Source organism: Lactuca virosa, chromosome 3, assembly GCF_052849685.1.
Source record: "Lactuca virosa cultivar CGN04683 chromosome 3, Lactuca_virosa_CGN04683_v6, whole genome shotgun sequence".
Taxonomy (NCBI): Eukaryota; Viridiplantae; Streptophyta; class Magnoliopsida; order Asterales; family Asteraceae; genus Lactuca; species Lactuca virosa.
Window position 1 is genome coordinate 40,438,804 of NC_136428.1, and position 7,059 is coordinate 40,445,862.

Genomic DNA, 7,059 nt, shown 5'->3' on the forward strand with positions numbered 1-7,059 from the left:
GTCAGAGGTAAAATGTTTCTCTCTACGGATATTAAGTGTACGCCCTCTCGTCTCATCTTGAAATTGTATCCTATAGATATTTTCTCTCTTCTTTTAGTACAAGGGATTTTTCCTTACTAGTCAAGGTTGAACCTGTGGGTTAGTTGTGTATTTCTCCTGACCGTATCTTGACTTACAAGAATTTTGAGTCTTTAAACAAATACTTGACTAATTTAGTCAGGGACCTGCTTTTAACCTAAAGACCTGTAAGAAATGGGGATCATAACTAGTTTTTTGTCTAACAACTAACAAGATTATTAATCACTCATTGGATTCTTCAGGCCATTCCCCACCAAGTGACTAAATTAGTGGATTATGGAGGCCTGGTAAATGTAGTGGAACTGATCGAACAAGTTGGGGAAGGACTATAATAGGGCTTTGTTGCATCATAGATAATACAAATGTTGTCACAAATTTAGTCATGAGAAAAGATGGAATGCTAGGGACCTAAGCATCATTGGTGCTTATCAGCCTATGTTATGCATAACATAGACCCTTTCCCTGCTGAGATTTTGGTCGAGAGTTTTGTTTAGGGGATTTTTTCTTCTTAATTTATCAATAAGATATTTTGGGCAGCCTATGTATGTATGTATGTATGTATATACAGCAACTTAAGCCTATGGCTGTAAGTCATGCAAGAAAGGGCTATGAATGTATAACCTTGTAAAAAGATGAATATAAGCCGTGCATACAAGTGCACCACCAATGTGATCTTTTATGTCCTAAGTGGTTAATTTTGTACTTCCAAACATTTACCAGGCCTCCATAATCCAAACATTTACCAGGCCCCCACCAATGGGATTCTGTTTATTCAACAACATTGCAATTGCAACAAGCTTTCTCCTTAACCAAAAAGTAAGAGTGATCAATGCAATGATGCATACAGTTTGTCAAATCAACCATTGACTACAATCTTATGAATTATCTAAATTAATTCTTGTTATGTATGTTGCAGGAATTAGGTATTAACATGATACTAATTGTTGATTGGGATGTTCATCATGGAAATGGTACTCAAAAGACCTTCTATAAGGACTCCCAAGTGTTGTTCTTCTCTGTACACAGGTAAATGATTAGTTACCAATATTAATATTAATCTCTTATTAAAAGTTTTGTGGTTTAAAAAACTATAAATAATGCAGGGATGAGTATGGAACTTTTTATCCTTGTGGTGATGATGGATCATATGACATGAAGGGTGAGGGATATTATAGAAAAAAATTGAACACACTTATAGTGGCGGATCCAGTATACTTACAGTGGTCGATCCAGTTTTCGTTATTATTCTTTGAGCCTCTTAGTATTGCTTTCGAAACACTACAGGTACACACACACACGCTGACCTATGTATTTATATACTTTTATTTTTATTTCAGGTTTTCATAATGTTTTTAGTTTTAGGAGATTTTGGTTCATGGGTTTCAACTGGTTGATATATGGGTTCACCACTCAGCACGTAACACCACAAATTCCAAAATATCAAAGCTTTTAGATATGTTGGGAGCAGGCAAGACTCCGATTTTTATCATTCTGTTATGCTGATTCACATTGACTTGTTAACTAAATCATGGGAATGGATGTGTGCAGGCTCACTGTGGGAGTGAAAGAGTGTTAACTAAACCCTTTTTTTTTTTTTTGGGGGGGGGGGGGGAATAGGAGGTTAAAGGCGGATTCAGGTTGGTTGGGATTTGATGGGGGCGGGTCCATCGAGATCGGTGGGTTTAGGAAGAGTCCAGATGATGATGAGACACCTGGCAGCTGTTGGTGTAACGTATGCCCAAACTGCCCTTGAAGATGCTGCTTGGAACCTGTGGCTTGTAAATCCTTCTCAGGCCAGCACATCTACATCTACTTCTTCTTCAAACAATCCAAATCCTTCCACAAGTACTGTAAGACACCTAGGAGGACACACTACTGGGGGTGGGGGTGGGTCCCTCATCAGAACCATGCCACCTCCACCTGTCCCGGATGTTGACTTTTCAAACATAATCGCCATGGTTGAAACCGTCCGTGAAGTCCTTCCCCATGTCCCTGATGAAATAATATTACGGGTACCTATCCCCTCTCTCTCTCTCAATTCCTTTTTATTTAATTTTTTGAATTGGATATGGACATGAACATGAGTTGTACAACATATGTTATATTAATTTATTGTTTTAAGTTTGTGCAGGATTTGCAGCGAACAAATTCGATGTCAGTTACTGTGAATAATCTTCTTGAAATGTGAATTCTTTTTTTATTTTATTTAATTTTATGAAAGAAGACATATATTCTGTACCAATAATATGATAAAAAGAAAGGCAAGGGTGGTGGTCTGGTCAGTGGAGGGAGGTTGTGTGCTGACGTCAGCCACCCAACCACACACAGTGTCCTGTAAGATTTGAGAGCTCTGGTTTTTTTCTATATAGGAAAAAATAAGTTAGACAAAAATGTTGATCAAACTATAGCCCCCCTCCCTCCACCTGATTGAGCTTTTAGGGAAAAATGAAAAAAAATTTGTTGTATGTATTATTGATTGAGATTATGTATGTGACTGATTAACTGGGTTGCGTTTCTTATTTTGTAATAATAATTAATTTAATGAAAGGGATTTTTTATGTGGGACAGGGATAGGGACAGTGGAGGCGGTCAAGTGAGATCCCGTTGCTTTTATTGGGGTCTAGTGTTTCTATTTGGGACTTGATAATAAGTAGGAAAATGGTTGTTTGTACCGTATATCTTCAACCCATCTGGCTTCGAATGGCGGAAGTATGCTTCCAGTTACTTTATTTTCTTTTTCCAAATTCATAAATCTATCCTATAAGATTTTGATGATTGAGATGTGATGTGAATAGAGTTGTGGAAGATTTTGATGATTGGACTAATTGGCTTATGTATAAAGGTGGAGTTGGAGTGAAAGGAGACAATAGTTGGGAATCCTGGTGGGATGAAGAACAGGCACATCTCCAGACAATCAGAGGGCGTGTACATGAAACTATCTTGTGATTGAGGTTCTTCGTATTTCAATACATGATAGTCTACAAGCTCCAGCTCACTGTAAATAATACATCATTATTGGTACTTATTATTTTTATTTCTTTCACTTTTTTTTCTACGTGAAAATATACTGACAAAAAATACATTACATGACATGATATGTTGGTTGAGTAGCTTTACGGGTTCTCATGGGTGGTGTTAGATGGAATTGTGATGATATACTCTCTAGTTCATAGGATCAAGGATTGTCTATTAGCCTGAGGTATTATCTGCAACGAACATTCCATGTTTGATTCTTCTAATAATTATATTAGCATATTAATTTTTTGACTTTTATTTGATCAGGTCACAAGAATTATCGGAGCAGGGGTTCATTAGTCTTAAAGAATTATGAAAGGCAAGATGCAACTGTACTTAGTTGGAATTCTATGTTTATCATCTTTGTGTATATCTTTTTAGTATGTATAGCATTACATTGCAGAAGGTGTCCCTTAATAGCAATTTAGTATTAGCTTATATAGTTAGGGAAAACCTCTTAATAACAATGTACAATTAGACCCCCTTAATATCAATGTATTACAATTTTTTGACATGATGTTATTGGATGAAATTGATTGTTTTGGTATATATCTGTTTACATATTTTTGTATTATGCGTAAATGAGTATCGTAAAGACGCGTCGTAAATGCATATCGTAAATGGTTACTGAAATTTATGACACGCAAATGCGTGTCATATTCATTTATGACAGGGGCTTCCTTGATACGCATTGTGTGTCATAATCACGCACGTCGTATGGTTACGACACACAAATGCATGTCATCTTCCTTTATGACAGTGCCTTCCTTGATACGCATTGCGTGTCATTATTGCGCGTCGTAAATGCGTGTCATAAATGCGCGTCGTAAATGTGCGTCGTAAATAGACGACGCGCAAAAGCGTGTCGTCTCTCGTTATGACATGGCCTTCCTTGACACACATTTGCGTGTCGTCTGAGCGTTTTACGACACGCATTGCGCGTCGTAAAAGGCTGTTTTTCTAGTAGTGCTAGTTACATGGGGCTTACGAATCATTGAGGGTGAGAAACTGGAGGACCTCTCCGGAGAATTTCTTGACCGATGAGACATCTTTTTGAGACACTTTAACACACCAGACTTCGAACAAGCTGCTTGATAGGATGAATTTGGTCAGTCTCCTTAGGCTTTGCTAGCTTTTTCTAAACTTTGGCTACCTCTGCAGGGTTTTTCTTTGGTGACTTAGAGACGGTTTTCTCTTGAACATGTTTCTCAGGAGTGAATTCATCAACATTCTTTGGCTTCCGAGATTTCTTCAAAGAACCTTCATCACGTTTTGCCAACAACACACCAGTACCATCATTTGTGTATATAGTGAGAAAATAAGCCTCCAACACTGGATTCGAAGGATCAACCTTCTTGAGCATCCCATCAGGAATCCTATCAACTGTAGGAAAAATACTCACATCATCTTTAATCGTCTTCGGATAATGATACTTTAAGAATTCTGCTTTAGACTCATCAGTAGGCACCAAAATACTTTCCTTTTCATAAGCATATTGAAGAATTAGACTCCAATACCTTGCACATGAAACCCCATCTACTGTATTCGTGTTTTCAATACTCTTTAAAAACTCTTTCCACATCTGAGTCGCATAGTCAACATGTAGATCATAGGAAATGTTTGCAACCATAGCATACACCTCCATGGATCCTTTGTCTAAACCAACACTTCGACCTGTGAGGCATCGAAGGTAAATCCCAAAAAGAAAATTCCACAAACTTGGAAGACCAGACTTCTTGAAATCGCTTATCTTGGTTAGAGAGGGTTGATAACCCATCTCATTGAACATGTGAAGAACTTGTTCATTAGTAACTTTGTAGAGAGGTGGAGAATTAGAGATTTCAAGGATCTTGACAAACAACTTCTTGGTAAGACGAAACTTCTTATCATTGATCAAATTGAAGGTTACAGTATCCATCGTCTTGCTGTATGAAGCAGTAGAACCAGCCATTGACAACCAAGACATTGGTACTTCAAACGCACTGAACATCGCAGTCGATAAAACAAAATGTTTCAACGCAACGATGAGCATCTTGAGTTCCTGAGGGTATACAGAAACATCTCCATCCACTTGATAATTTTTACTGTGAATCTTCATGATGGGTTGAGAAGATGCATCGTCAGTAGTGTTGGATTGAAGAGAAGCCATGATTAGGGTTTGTTTGAAAGTGATGAAGAACAAAGAGATAAAGAGAGCACGGATCGTGTTGAGAATTTTTAGTATGCGTAAACTTGGAATGACGACCCAATTTCCCCTTTTATATGTATCCCCATTTTGAATTTCAAACGGTTACCATCAATAAGCATAACACGTGTCCCTTGAAAATCACACCACTAGCCGTCATATATGCCATGTCAGAAAATGTGATTAGAACAGTTTCCGAGAAACGCGCACAGTTACCAAACCGTCACATCAAAACCATCGGAATGGAGGTTGGGCTCTTTTGTTTTTGGGTTTGAAAACGAAGTCATGTACCAGTCTTTCGAAATCACCAGCCTGAGTTGGTAATACTCAGAACCTCAAGGATTTCGTGAGTGCAGTGTGTTAAGGAAAAAGATAAGAAGCAAAGTAAGAAAAATATGGATCTGTGATGTCAAAAATATAATTTCGACATAAAAGCAGATAAATCCCGGGCAAAGATTGCTTCGTGAATCATCAAGAGAGATGATCTGCAGCTTGCGTGGTTTCCCGTGAATTACAATCGAATATATATTGAGAAGTATCGAAGGGCTTCTTATATTAAGGCGTCAAGGGTGGTTTAAAATTTCGTTACAAAGCATACTTAATATAAGTATGACAAGTTGTAAACGAAACTACCTGTTTGACCAGTGTAGTCAGTGACAAGTAAGCATTGAAAAGTTTATTAAGTAACGAAGGTTGAGAAATATACTCAAATGGAAATCATATTCTTGAAACCAAAATGAGACCTAAATCTTGTTGGGAAACAAATGTCGTGGGTTTCGAACATTTTATCAAGATTACTGTTCAAGAAAAGAGTATGATTTTGAGTCTCGAATATAGGTACTGAAACAGATGTTTCGTCATTTCTGGAACAAAGTTCCCTGTCAATTCTTTAAAATAGTTCGACATTTGGGGTTTCACTTCCATCACGGTCTCATGATGTTAGATCATAAACACAGAATTTTGATATGTCTAGCTCCTGATTGGTTGTACCAGAAGTCTCTTGGACATATGTCATTGTGTGTGAATGTGTAAGAATTTTGGGATAAAAAAAGAGTGGCTAAAAGAAACAAGTGTACTTCTGCGTTGATTTGACCTCACAGTAAACTCTTAACTCATCTGAGAAGAGTAAGGTACATGGACTAATGTGAAGATAGCCTGATTGGGAAGAAATTTTCATGATGAAAACTTCATTAAGGCTTTGAAAACACCCATTGAGTCAAAAGAGGCTTAGGTCAACATGCTGCAACATGCTTCTAGGGACAACCTACCTAGTGCAAAGTTTTTCGAAAAATATACCTGACCCTAGAACTGCAAACATGAAACATGGATGATCTTTGCCAAAAGCTGCATTAAGAAAATAGAATACAAACCCCAAAAACAAGAAAATCTTTTTGTAGTTTTTCATTTTTCGAAATTTAAAAGACAAAACAAAAGTAAAATCTTTTTGTTCTTTTTGATTTTTCGAAAATTGAAAGACAAAACAAACATAAAATCTTTTTGTTCTTTTTGATTTTTCAAAAATTGAAAGACAAAACAAAAATAAAATCTTTTTGTGATTTTTTATTTTTCGAAACAAACAGCAACAAAATATTTTTGGTATTTTTGGATTTTTCGACATGAAAGTAACAAAAAAAAATTTGTACAAAACTCACGAAAATTTGTGATTAAGCGATGTGTACATAATGTCGAAATCGAAGCGCTGAGCGTGAAAAGCAACCTCTGAATGACAGGGGCTTCCTTGATACACATTGTGTGTCATAATCACGCGCGTCGTATGGTTA

The 7,059-nt window shown here is 37.0% G+C and overlaps 2 long non-coding RNA genes across 2 annotated transcripts; both read left to right on the plus strand.

Annotated features, from left to right (window-relative positions):
- The first annotated feature begins 830 nt into the window (after positions 1-830).
- LOC145162279 (uncharacterized) lies at positions 831-1,243 on the plus strand. Its single transcript, XR_013739007.1, has 3 exons — positions 831-894; positions 995-1,104; positions 1,182-1,243. It is a non-coding gene; the product is annotated as an uncharacterized LOC145162279 (long non-coding RNA).
- Positions 1,244-2,658: 1,415 nt separating this feature from the next.
- Positions 2,659-3,513, plus strand: LOC145162280 (uncharacterized). The gene is made up of 3 exons (XR_013739008.1): positions 2,659-3,096; positions 3,190-3,277; positions 3,361-3,513. It is a non-coding gene; the product is annotated as an uncharacterized LOC145162280 (long non-coding RNA).
- The last annotated feature ends 3,546 nt before the right edge of the window (positions 3,514-7,059 follow it).